Source organism: Hyla sarda, chromosome 2 (assembly GCF_029499605.1).
Source record: "Hyla sarda isolate aHylSar1 chromosome 2, aHylSar1.hap1, whole genome shotgun sequence".
NCBI lineage: Eukaryota > Metazoa > Chordata > Amphibia > Anura > Hylidae > Hyla > Hyla sarda.
In genome coordinates, this window is record NC_079190.1 from 156,142,428 (window position 1) to 156,154,564 (window position 12,137).

Here is a 12,137-nt window from a genome sequence, read left to right on the forward strand (position 1 = left end):
ATCTCCGATGTCCGTCATTACCGGCAACGGTCATCTTCCGGTTATGACACAGACCCGACTCGCCTTATTCCACTCAACCCATGACATACAGGTTCATCAAGGGTCGGGAAGGGGTTAAGAGACATAACTTTTATTTATGTATCCATATACCCATGTGAGGGCTTGTTTTTTTTTTGCGTAACCAACTGTATTTTGCATTGACACCTTTCATTTTACCATAAAATGTATGACAAAACAAAAAAATATTATTTGTAGGGCAAAACTGAAAAAAAAAAAAGAAAACTCAATTTTGCTACTTTTGGGTGGTTTCATTTTTACGCAGTGCACCTTATGGCAAAACTGACATAGCATCTCTATTTTGTGGGTCAATATGGTTAAACGACATCCATGTTTATACCGTTTTTCTCTTATTGTATTACTCTGCTGTTCACCATGTCGGATTATAAACATTATATGCTAATAGTTCAGACAATTCTACATGTGATGATACCAAATTTGTTTAAATATAATTCATTTATTTGCAAAATGGGAAAAGGGTGGTGATTATAATTTTTTATTAGGGTAGAGGCTTTTATATCATTTTAAAAAAAAAATTCTATTAATAATTTTACACTTTTTAAAGTACCCATTTGAGACTGTTACATACAATCATTGGATTGCATTTACTGTACAATGCTATGCTACTGCATAGCATTGTAAAGGAAGATCAGTGTTCTACTTATACAGCCTGACTCTGCCAGCAAGAGCATAAGTAAGAGACCTATGGCTGCCATTTTAACTCAAAGGATCCCTCCAATCGCAATGCGATGAGCATTCTAAACCCACTGGCACCTGTATATAAGCCTTTAGATGCCTTTATCAGCATTGATCACAACATCTAAAGGATTAACAGCAGCCAGTATCTGCAGTCCATGAAGTACCAGGCTGCAGTGACATAGATGTTTGTCACATGTTCTCTAGTGGTTAAATGATAGTAACTCTTTAAGAGTAAAATTCACATGATAATGGAAATGCAATTGAGAGGACTATGAATAATGTTTAACCCCTTAAGGACCTAGGGCGTATGGATACGCCCTGGCTTTCTGTTACTTAAGGACCCAGGACGTATCCATATGCCCGTGGGAATTTCTGTCCCCGCCGCGTGCCGGGCGGGGACCGGACCGGGGTGCCTGCTGATATTGATCAGCAGGCACCCCGCGCAAATGCCCAGGGGGGTCATCAGACCCCCCCATGTCGGCGATCGGCGCAAATCGCAAGTGAATTCACACTTGCGATTTGCGCCGATTCAGGTCTATGGTGACCCGATGACCCGGAATAGAAGGGGGATCGCGGGTGTCCATGACACCCACGATCCCCCTGAAGCGATAGGAGTGAGGTGGCAGGGGTGCCACCCCTCCTATCCCTGCTATTGGTCATCAAGACGCGATGACCAATAGCAGATCGGGGCGGGGGGCTTTACTTTCGGTTTCCCCGTCCTGCCCACCCACAATAGGCGGGACAGAACGGGAAAACGACACAGGATCGGCGCCGAAGATCCATTCACCCATCGGCGACGGCAGCGGGCGACGATCGACGGAAGAAGAGGACGACGACGCAGCTCCGTGGATCCTACGGAAGCCGGTGAGTTGCTTAGCAACATCTGGAGGGCTACAGTCTGAGACCACTATAGAGTGGTCTCTAAACTGTAGCCCTCCAGATGTTGAAAAACTACAACTCCCAGCATGCCCACATCACAGTTTGCTGTCTGAGCATGCTGGGATTTGTAGTTTTGCAACAGCTGGAGGTCCACAGTTTGGAGATCACTGTGCAGTGGTCTCTAAACTATAGCTCTCCAGATGTTGCAAAACTGCAAATCCCAGCATGCTCAGACAGCAAACTGCTATGTGGGCATGCTGGGAGTTGTAGTTGTGTACCTGCATCTGTTGCATAACTACATGCTGGGAGTTGTAGTTTTGCAAAAGCTGGAGGCACACTGGTTGGAAAATACTGAGTTAGGTAACTGAAGGTTTTCCAACCAGTGTGCCTCCAGCTGTAGCAAAAGTACTACTCCCAGCATGCATGGTCTGTCAGTACATGCTGGGAGTTGTAGTTTTGAAACAGCTGGAGGTTTGTCCCCCCATGTGAATGTACAGGGTACATTCACACAGGCAGGTTTACAGTTAGTTTTCTGCTTCAAGTTTGGGCTGCGGCAAATTTTTCGCCGCAGCACAAACTCTTAGCGGTAAACTTACTGTAAACGCCCGCCAGTGTGAACGTACCCTAAAAACACTACACTACACTACACTAACACATAATAAAGGGAAAAACACTACAGACCCCAGAGACCATCTTCCAGATAGCGCTGCCAAGCACCTGTGACGTCACCTATAACTCAGTTCTCCAGAGGCCCGCACCTGTTCATCTGCTGAGATACCACCCACAGCGAATAACATCTGAAAGCGGCTATTTCTCCAACTGGGCCGTGGCAGGCGGACCGCCGCTGAGAAGCATGCCAGCGTCTGGTACCATCTTAAAAGTGCGGACCTCACAACATAAGTTCAGGTGACAAGTATATTGCAGACTGGTAATTATAAATTTACCCTATTCACCTATATTGCTTTGGAATTTATAACATTTATAGGACTTGAGCTCACTTTCCGGATCACTGGAGGCTGGATCATCCAAAGTGACATTAAAATTGTTAAATTTCTATACATTTCTATGCAAGTTATCGGTGTTTGTTGATATTGTTATTTTTATTCTATTTTATATAATTCCCTCAGCACAAGGGCCCTGTGCTTAGAGGATATACTGACAAAAAATTATACATATTTTAACCCCTTAAGGACCCAGCCATTTTACACCTTAGGACCCGGCCATTTTTTGCACATCTGACCACTGTCACTTTAAACATTAATAACTCTGGAATGCTTTTAGTTATCATTCTGATTCCGAGATTGTTTTTTCGTGACATATTCTACTTTAACTTAGTGGTAAAATTTTTTGGTAACTTGCATCCTTTCTTGGTGAAAAATCCCAAAATTTGATGAAACATTTGAAAATTTTGCATTTTTCTAACTTTGAAGCTCTCTGCTTGTAATGAAAATGGATATTCCAAATATAATTTTATTTTATTCACATATACAATATGTCTACTTTATATTTGCATCATAAAATTGACGAGTTTTTACTTTTGGAAGACATCAGAGGGCTTCAAAGTTCAGCAGCAATTTTCCAATTTTTCACAAAATTTCCAAAATCACAATTTTTCAGGGACCAGTTCAGGTTTGAAGTGGATTTGAAGGGTCTTCATCTTAGAAATACCCCACAAATGACCCCATTATAAAAACTGCACCCCCCAAAATATTCAAAATGACATTCAGTCAGCATTTTAACCCTTTAGGTGTTTCACAGGAATAGCAGCAAAGTGAAGGAGAAAATTCACAATTTCCATTTTTTACACTCGCATGTTCTTGTAGACCCAATTTTAGAAATTTTACAAGGGGTAAAAGGAGAAAATGTATACTTCTATTTGTAGCCCAATTTCTCTCGACTAAGCACATACCTCATATGTCTATGTAAAGTGTTCGGCGGGCACAGTAGAGGGCTCAGAAGGGAAGGAGCGACAAGGGGATTTTGGAGCGTATGTTTTTCTGAAATGGTTTTTGGGGGGCATGTTGCATTTAGGAAGCCCCTATGGTGCCAGAACAGGAAAAAAAAAACACATGGCATACCATTTTGGAAACTAGACCCCTTGAGGAACGTAACAAGGAATAAAGTGAGCCTTAACACCCCACAGGTGTTTCACGACTTTTGCATATGTAAAAAAAATTAAAAAAAATTTCAATAAAATGTGTGCTTCCCCCCAAATTTCACATTTTTGCAAGGGTTAATAGCAGAAAATAGCCCCCAAAATTTGTAACCCCATCTTTTCTGAGTATGGAGGTACCCCATAAGTTGACATGAAGTGCACTATGGGCGAACTACAATGCTCAGAAGAGAAGGAGTCATATTTGGCTTTTTGAGAGCAAATTTTGCTCGGGGGCATGTCGCATTTAGGAAGCCCCTATGGTGCCAGGACAACAAAAAATACCCACATGCAATACCATTTTGGAAACTAGACCCCTTGAGGAACGTAACAAGGGGTACAGTGAGCATTTACCCCCTACTGGTGTCTGTCAGATCTTTGGAACAGTGGGCTGTACAAAATTTTTAATTTGCGCAGCCCACTGTTCCAAAGATCTGTCAGACACCAGTGGGGTGTAAATTCTCACTGCACCCCTCATTACATTCCGTGAGGGGTGTAGTTTCCGAAATGGGGTCACATGTGGTTTTTTTTTTTTTTGCGTTTGTCAAAACCGCTGTAACAATCAGCCACCCCTGTGCAAATCACCTCAAATGTACATGGTGCACTCTCCCTTCTGAGCCTTGTTGTGCGCCCCCAGAGCACTTTGCGCCCACATATGGGGTATCTCCGTAGTCGGGAGAAGTTGCATTACAAATTTTGGGGGGCTTTTTTCCCTTTTACCTCTTGTCAAAATGAAAAGTATAGGGCAACACCAGCATGTTAGTGTAAAAATTTTTTTTTTTTTACACTAACATGCTGGTGTAGACCCCAATTTCACCTTTCCATAAGGGGTGAAAGGAGAAAAAGCCCCCCAAAATTTGTAAGGCAATTTCTCCCGAGTACGGCGATACCCCGTATGTGACCCTAAACTGTTGCCTTGAAATACGACAGGGCTCCGAAGTGAGAGCGTCATGCGCATTTGAGGCCTGAATTAGGGATTTGCATTGGGGTGGACATAGGGGTATTCTACGCCAGTGATTCCCAAACAGGGTGCCTCCAGCTGTTGCAAAACTCCCAGCATGCTTGGACAGTCAACGGCTGTCCGGCAATACTGGGAGTTGTTGTTTTGCAACAGCTGGAGGCTCCATGTTGAAAACAGTGGCATACCAGACGTTTTTCATTTTTATTGGGAGGGAGGGGGGCTGTGTAGGGGTATGTGTATATGTAGTGTTTTTTACTTTTTATTTTATTTTGTGTTAGTGTAGTGTAGTGTAGTGTTTTTAGGGTACAGTCACACGGGCAGGGGGGGTTACAGCGATTTTCCCGCTGCGAGTTTGAGCTGCCGCGCAAAATTTGCTGCATCGCAAACTTGCAGCCTGATACTCACTGTAAGCCCCTGCCCATGTGAATGTACCCTGTACATTCACAAGGGGGGGACCTCCAGCTGTTGCAAAACTACAACTCCCAGCATGCACAGTCTATCAGTGCATGCTGGTAGTTATAGTTTTGCAACAGCTGGAGGCACACGGGTTGGGAAACACTGAGTTAGGAAACAGACAATGTTTCCCAACCAGTGTGCCTCCTGTTGTTGCAAAACCACAACTCCCAAACATTCTTTAGAGCCAGATGTTGCCGAACTACAACTCCCAGCATGCTTGGAGTTGTAGTTTGCAACATCTGGAGGACTACAGTTTGCAGACCACTAATACAGTGGTTCCCAATCTGTGCCCTTCCAGATGTTGCAAAACTACAACTCCCAGTATGCCAAAACTGTCCAGGCATGCTGGGAGTTGTAGTTCTGCAACATCTGAAGGGCCAGATGTTACAGAACTACAACTCCCAGCATGCCTGGACAGTAAGGGCATGCTGAGAATGTGTAGTTTTGCAACATCTGGAAGGGCACAGTGGTCTCCAAACTGTGGACCTCCAGATGTTGCAAAACTGCAACTCCCAGCATGCCCAGACACCAAGGGCTGTCTGGGCATGCTGGGAGTTGTAGTATATAGGGTCCCAATACAGCAATGCATGTCGCTTTACGGCGACGTGCATTGCTGTAAAGGGCCCGACCGCGGCTGAAGATCTACTCACCTGTCGCCGCCGCCGCCATCTTCCCCGCCGGGATCCGGGTCTTCAGGGACGAGGTAAGTACCGGGGCCGGTCCCCAGCACTCCCCCGTCCACCGCAGCGTCCTCCGGTCTTCCTCCCGTCCTCTCCGGACTTAAAGGGGCCGGGCAGGACGGGAGGAAGTAACCGCCCCCCCTCCTGCGATTGGTCGGTTAACTAACCGACAGATCGCAGGGAATAGGAGGAGGTGGCAGGTTTGCCACCTCGCTCCTATTCTTTAGCATGGTCCTGGCTGTCTGCGACAGCCGGGATCATGCGAAATTACCGGGCGGTCGGGTCCCAGAGACCCGATCAGCCCGGTATTGCCGCAGATCGCAAGGGCGATTTCCCCCCTCGGCATACATGGCCCCCCTCGGCGTTTGCCCTGGATCCCTGCTGAAGGATTTCAGGAGGGATCCGCTTCCGATCTCCGCCGGGTGAGCGGCGGAGACCAGGAAAAGACATGACGTATGCATACGTCATGGGTCCTTAAGACCCAGGGTGTGATGACGTATGCATACGTCATGGGTCCTGAAGAGGTTAAACAGTGTAATAAATATACATTTTCATATTTTAATTGAAGCACGATCCAGTTTTTATTATTATTAATTCTCATTCTTGTATCAGGGAACTAATTTACAAATCTGTTTAACTTTCTGGAGCCAGTCGATACATATAAAAAAGCTTTTGCCTGGAATACCCCTTTAATATCCCAAGACATCGATCTTTCCCTGAATTAATGCTAAAAAAAATCCTTAATGAATAACTATGTCCATAAACTTGGTTCTGAGCTGTAAATTATCATTGAAAGTGACAACAACAAAAAAACAAACAAAATGATAATGTAAATTTAAAACTGATGAATTAAAATTAATCGAATCCCTTTGGAGAACCAGCAAGAATACAAGAATTATAACAATGCTATTAATTATTTCACAGATGTTTCCTTATACTCCTTTTGTTCGTCTTCAATCAACAACAAACAGAAGAACATCCCACTTGTATTTGTAGAGAAAAATAATCCAGAGAACAACAATGGGATTATAATGAGTTTAACAATAGTAATTAAGTGATGTTATGATGACAATGCTAATGCTGAACAGCTTTATTGGCAAATTGCTTACAGTACTCAACAAAGGCAAAGATGACTTGCCTAAGATCAAAGTGACAATTATGAGTTTTATCTTGGCTTTATGACTGAACCATTATATATATATATATATATATATATATATATATATATATATATATGTGTGTGTGTGCGTGAAAATGTATTTATTTTTTTTAACTGTGTTTTTATTGAACGATTTTTCAAAGTAACAAGGAAGAACAATGTGTTCCAGTTAAGAAAAACCGAGAACATCCAAAATAGTAAAAAACAGAAATATGAAAAGAGCTGGTCACTACAGAGACAGTAATAAGTAGAAATTCCATGAAAACAACAAAGGAAAAAAAAAAAACAAGAGTTCCATGGTCACAACAATAAACTCCAAAAACTGCAACATTAGAAAGACATGGTAGAAAACTGAAAACCCAGAAGACAAGCAAAACTGGAGAAGGCGGCCAGGGGGGTTGTTCAAGCGTGCTGTCTAGAGGTACAACTGATGTTATGAGCTATCAGCGCAAAAGTAAAGACCAATCAGTATGAGATGTTCTTACCTCAGAAAGTTGTCAATGAAGGTCTAAGGTGCATGTGCTTCTTATGGGTAAGCCACAATAGATCTGGAGGTTGAACACTTAGCTCTTAAAAGGAATCTGACAGCAGGGTTACACACACTAATCTGAATATACAGGTAGATAGTGCTGGTGACACAGTTTTGAATGCGATATCTTAACCCTTCCAGTCCTTGTTAGCTGCTGTATGCTCCACAGGAAGTTATTTTCTTTTTACATTTATTTTCTGTCTGACCACAGTACTCTCTCCTGACACCTCTGTCCATGTCAGGAACTGTCCAGAGCAGGAGAGGTTTGCTATGGGGATTTGCTCCTGCCCTTTACAGTTATTGACAGACAGAGGTGTCGGCAGAGAGCATTGTGGTCAGACACAGCTTACAGCAGTACTGGAAGGATTAAGATTTTTAAATAGAAGTAATTTACAAATCTGTTTAACTTTCTGGCACCAGTTTATTTAAGGGGGTACTCAGGTGGAAAACTTTTTTTTAAATCAACTGGTGCCAGAAAGTTAAACAGATTTGTAAATTACTTCTATTAAAAAATTTTAATCCTTCCAGTACTTATTAGCTGTTGAATACAACAGAGGGAATTCTTTTCTTTTTGGAACACAGAGCTCTCTGCTGACATCACGAGCACAGTGCTCTCTGCTGACATCTCTGTCCATTTTAGGAACTGTCCAGAGCATCATATGTTTGCTACGAGGATTTTCTCCTACTCTGGACAGTTCTTAAAATGGACAGAGATGTCAGCAGAGAGCACGGTGCTCGTGATTCAGCAGAGAGCTCTGTGTTCCAAAAAAAAAAAAAAAAGAATTCCCTCTGTAGTATTCAGCAGCTAGTAAGTACTAGAAGGATTAAGATTTTTTTTAAATAAAAAGTAATTTACAAATCTGTTTAACTTTCTGGCACCAGTTGATTTAAAAAAAATAAAAAAAGTTTTCCACCGGAGTACCCCTTTAATTCCTTGTTCTGCTTAATGGAGGTGGGCCGTTGCCTTATAAGCAACCGGTTAAATAAAATCTAACATTACTAGAGATGTTCGAGCCAGATCTGGGAACCCGGATTCGAGCTGAACTTTAGGATTTTTCTGGCTCAGTGAACACTCAAGCTTTTACAGTTCAGATCGCGCCAGCCTGTAAATAGCGCAAAAAAGCTGAAAGCATGTTTTTTTGGGGTGGACGGAAGAAGCAGGGCAGGCAGACGGCGGTGAGATGACATAGGGAAAGCAGCAGATCACATGATAACCCAGATCTATCATGTGATTCGCTGCTTACTGTGTCAAGCACAAAGGCCTATAGGACACAGGCAGGGACAATGATAAAAGGGCATTGATGTCACCCACAGCATTGAGAGCACTGGGAACTTCTGCAGAGAGCAAACAGAGAGAGAGATAAAGAGAGACACACACACAGACAGACAGAGGGACAGTTAGTGGTTAAAAAGATAGATACTGAGATACAGATCACAGAGGAGAAATAGGGACAGTTAGTGATTAGAAAGAGAGACCTTGTGTGAGTGTGTGAACAGAATTCAATCCCCATACAAGAAGAATCCTATAGGGGCTCCTATACACCAAAACAGCATAGAAGGGACATCTTAATCACAGCCTCTGAAGGGCTCATATTTTGCTACCACCACAAATTCACAACCTTTTTCAAAGCTCATACCTGCATATACCTGAATTAAATAGTGTTCCAGAACCAGCTCAAGTGAGGTGCATTGATCTGTGCCACCCACCCACAAAGCGTCTCCTCTGCCACCCAAAAAGCGTGCTGAAGTTACACGTATCTAGCCTGTAGTGTGATACAGTTCTGGTGTATTTAATATTGTTCCACAAACACCTTCAGTACTCATTGCGCTTTCTCCTCTGCCACCCAAAAAGCGTGTTGAAGTTACATGCATGTAGCCTGTAGTGTTATACGGTTCTGGTGCATTTAATTTTTTTCTGCAAACACCTTCAGTACTGATTGTGCTGTAATCTCTGCCACGCAAAAAGCATTCAAAGAATTGAGAAACGTGGATTTGACAAGTAGGTCACCCAAAAAGGAAAAAAAAATAAATAAATAAAAAAGAGTTGGTGGGCAGGGTAGAGGGCAGAAGACTCTGCGAGTAAGAATGTTCGTGGCAGTACTAGTACAGGTAGCGGCAACAGCAGCCAGGTGTCAGGTGGTAGCCGCATCAGCCATCCCGAGTTCTCACTGCCTGAGAGAGGTTATGAGGTTTCACAGGATGATCCGGCTTTACTGGAATATTTCTGTCATATGACTTCTGAGGAAGAAGACTGACAATATGACGGTGAGCCACCGGTCAGTGGATTCCTTCGCGTCTACACTCACATGGGAAAGGTCCATCCTAGACGCTTTGCTTCCTCATCTCTGGCTTTGCCTCCCCCTGCTGCTACACAGAAGGATAGCACTAGCTACAAGGAGGAGTTGTGTGGGGACAGTCAAGCTTTGGAGTGTGTTGGCGATGGGTGGAGGCAGAATAAGTGGTAGAGCCCAGCACAAGCGGGACTGGTGGTGGTAGGCGAGGTGGGGAAACTGCAAGGTGTCGAGGTGGCTATGCTGAGGGGGAGCCAGGAGCCCAAGAAGTCCATGCAGAGAGGAGTGGCATGGACAATTAGGACTTTGATTTTGGCGATGATGTGATATGATATGAAGTGTCAGCGAAGACGAGCATAGCCAAGGTAGGGGGGACAAAAAAGTGAAACGTAACAGGCGTAGGGCTACTGGTCTGATGAGCTCAGGTGACGGTGACGCTGCTTCCTGTTCAGGTTCTGTTAAAAAAACATCCAGAGGAGGGGCACAGTCAGGTGGTATAGTCCAATTCCAATATTCTGATGTGTGGAACTTCTTCTCCACCTTACCTGATGCAGAGAATGTGGCAATAGGTTATCTTTGCAAACAGAAAGTAAGCCGTGGGTAGGGTCCAAGTGTAGGCAAGACCATGTGGGACAGTCAAGATGCCCCACAATGTGAGGAAATCACTATTGTTGCTACTGATGATCCTCCAGATCCCTTCCCAACTGTCTTACAACCAAGCCTCTTCCACAGGCAGCACATTTTGGGGATTTGCCTCATCTGTATCGTGCAATCCCCGATCCCACCTGTTATCCACTGGGGAATCCATGTCCTCTAGACAACAGTATTCTTCCAGTCACCCTGTTGTAGTGAGCCTCAATTTGTACCTGGTCAAGTTAGTGGTGCAGGCCCTTCCCTACCATCTTGTGGACTCCACGGCCTTCAGGCAACTAATGGGGTGTGGCCAGCTCTGGTGGTGAGTACTTAGTCTCCATTATTTTTCAAAGAAACCCATTCCCACTTTGCACAATCATGTGAACTTGTCTGTGTGCAGAACAGTGCATGCCCCTGTTGATATGTGGAGTAATAGCTACGGCCAGGGGAAATACATGTCCGAAGAAAAGTTTTGCTCCACTGCTGAGGTTTCAGTGTGATTCCCCAGCCAGGCCTGGGCCACCTGGCTGGGGCAAAAAAAATTATTTATAGTGTTTGCTTTTGCAAACGCCTTGCGACCAGCCAGGGCTGCTAAACAAATTAAAATAGATTTTTTGGCAAAACTGCTACTTCCAAGCAGGCCTGGGCTGCCTGGGGCATGATTCGTATTGATTTGAAAGGTTTCTCAACCTGCTGCTGTACGCGGGCTACTACCCTTCTCCAGTAAATCAGTGACATGCTGAAGGTTGCTATTGCAAACTCCCTCCATACTGCCAGTCAGGCCTGGGTCACCTGGCTGGCCAAATTTGAATTCATTTTAAAAGTGTCTCAACCTGCTGCTTTACGCAGACTACTACAACTTCCTCCAGTAAGCCACTATGACATGTTCTGCTCGTAGTTTCAGCCATATCTACATATACACAACCCATGCATTAAAAAACAATTGAAACATTTTCACATTTTATTTAAAAACCACCACCTTCCTGCTACTACCAGAGCTACTACTATACTCCTGCAGTATGCTATTGACATAACTCTGCCATCTCATGCTGTACACTAGTAACATCAGTCAGCCACCATCTGCTGTATGCTGGCTACTACTAATAACACCAATCCACCGTTACCCTACTTCCAGTCAGGACTACACAAACACAATACATCATCCACAAAAATGCTTATAAAAAGCCATTGCGTCTTCCCATGCCTGTGTGTGCATATTAACCCCGGCATGTATATACCGACAACAAGGGATACTTTATGCTGGTTTATTTTGGTGTGAATAAGCTGTAACAGTTACCATGGGTTACTGTATTGTGCCATAAATAAGCCTTAAAAACACTTTATTCACTGTATTCAAGTAGTATTAGATAGGGGTTTAGAGGTGCCAGGCAGTGTTATAAACATGTTTAGGGGCTTATTTCATTGCCGGTTCGAGTCTAACTGAGCCGAACCAAACTTGCGATTTCTGAAATGTTTGCTCAACTCTAAACATTACTATATATTAATAATAATCTACTAGTTTTTATTAAAATTATTTAGTCCAAAGTTGCTTTGTTAATGATTTATTCCTGGCTTTGTATTCAATAATTGCAAAACCTGAATGTGTAAGCACACCCTTAGTAACAACCCAACATTTGATGG

General features: G+C 43.5%; 1 protein-coding gene across 4 annotated transcripts in view; it reads right to left on the minus strand.

Annotated features, from left to right (window-relative positions):
• ABCC4 (ATP binding cassette subfamily C member 4) overlaps positions 1-12,137 on the minus strand; it is a 371,576-nt gene that overhangs the window by 20,796 nt on the left and 338,643 nt on the right. The gene's annotated exons all lie outside the window — the stretch shown is intronic.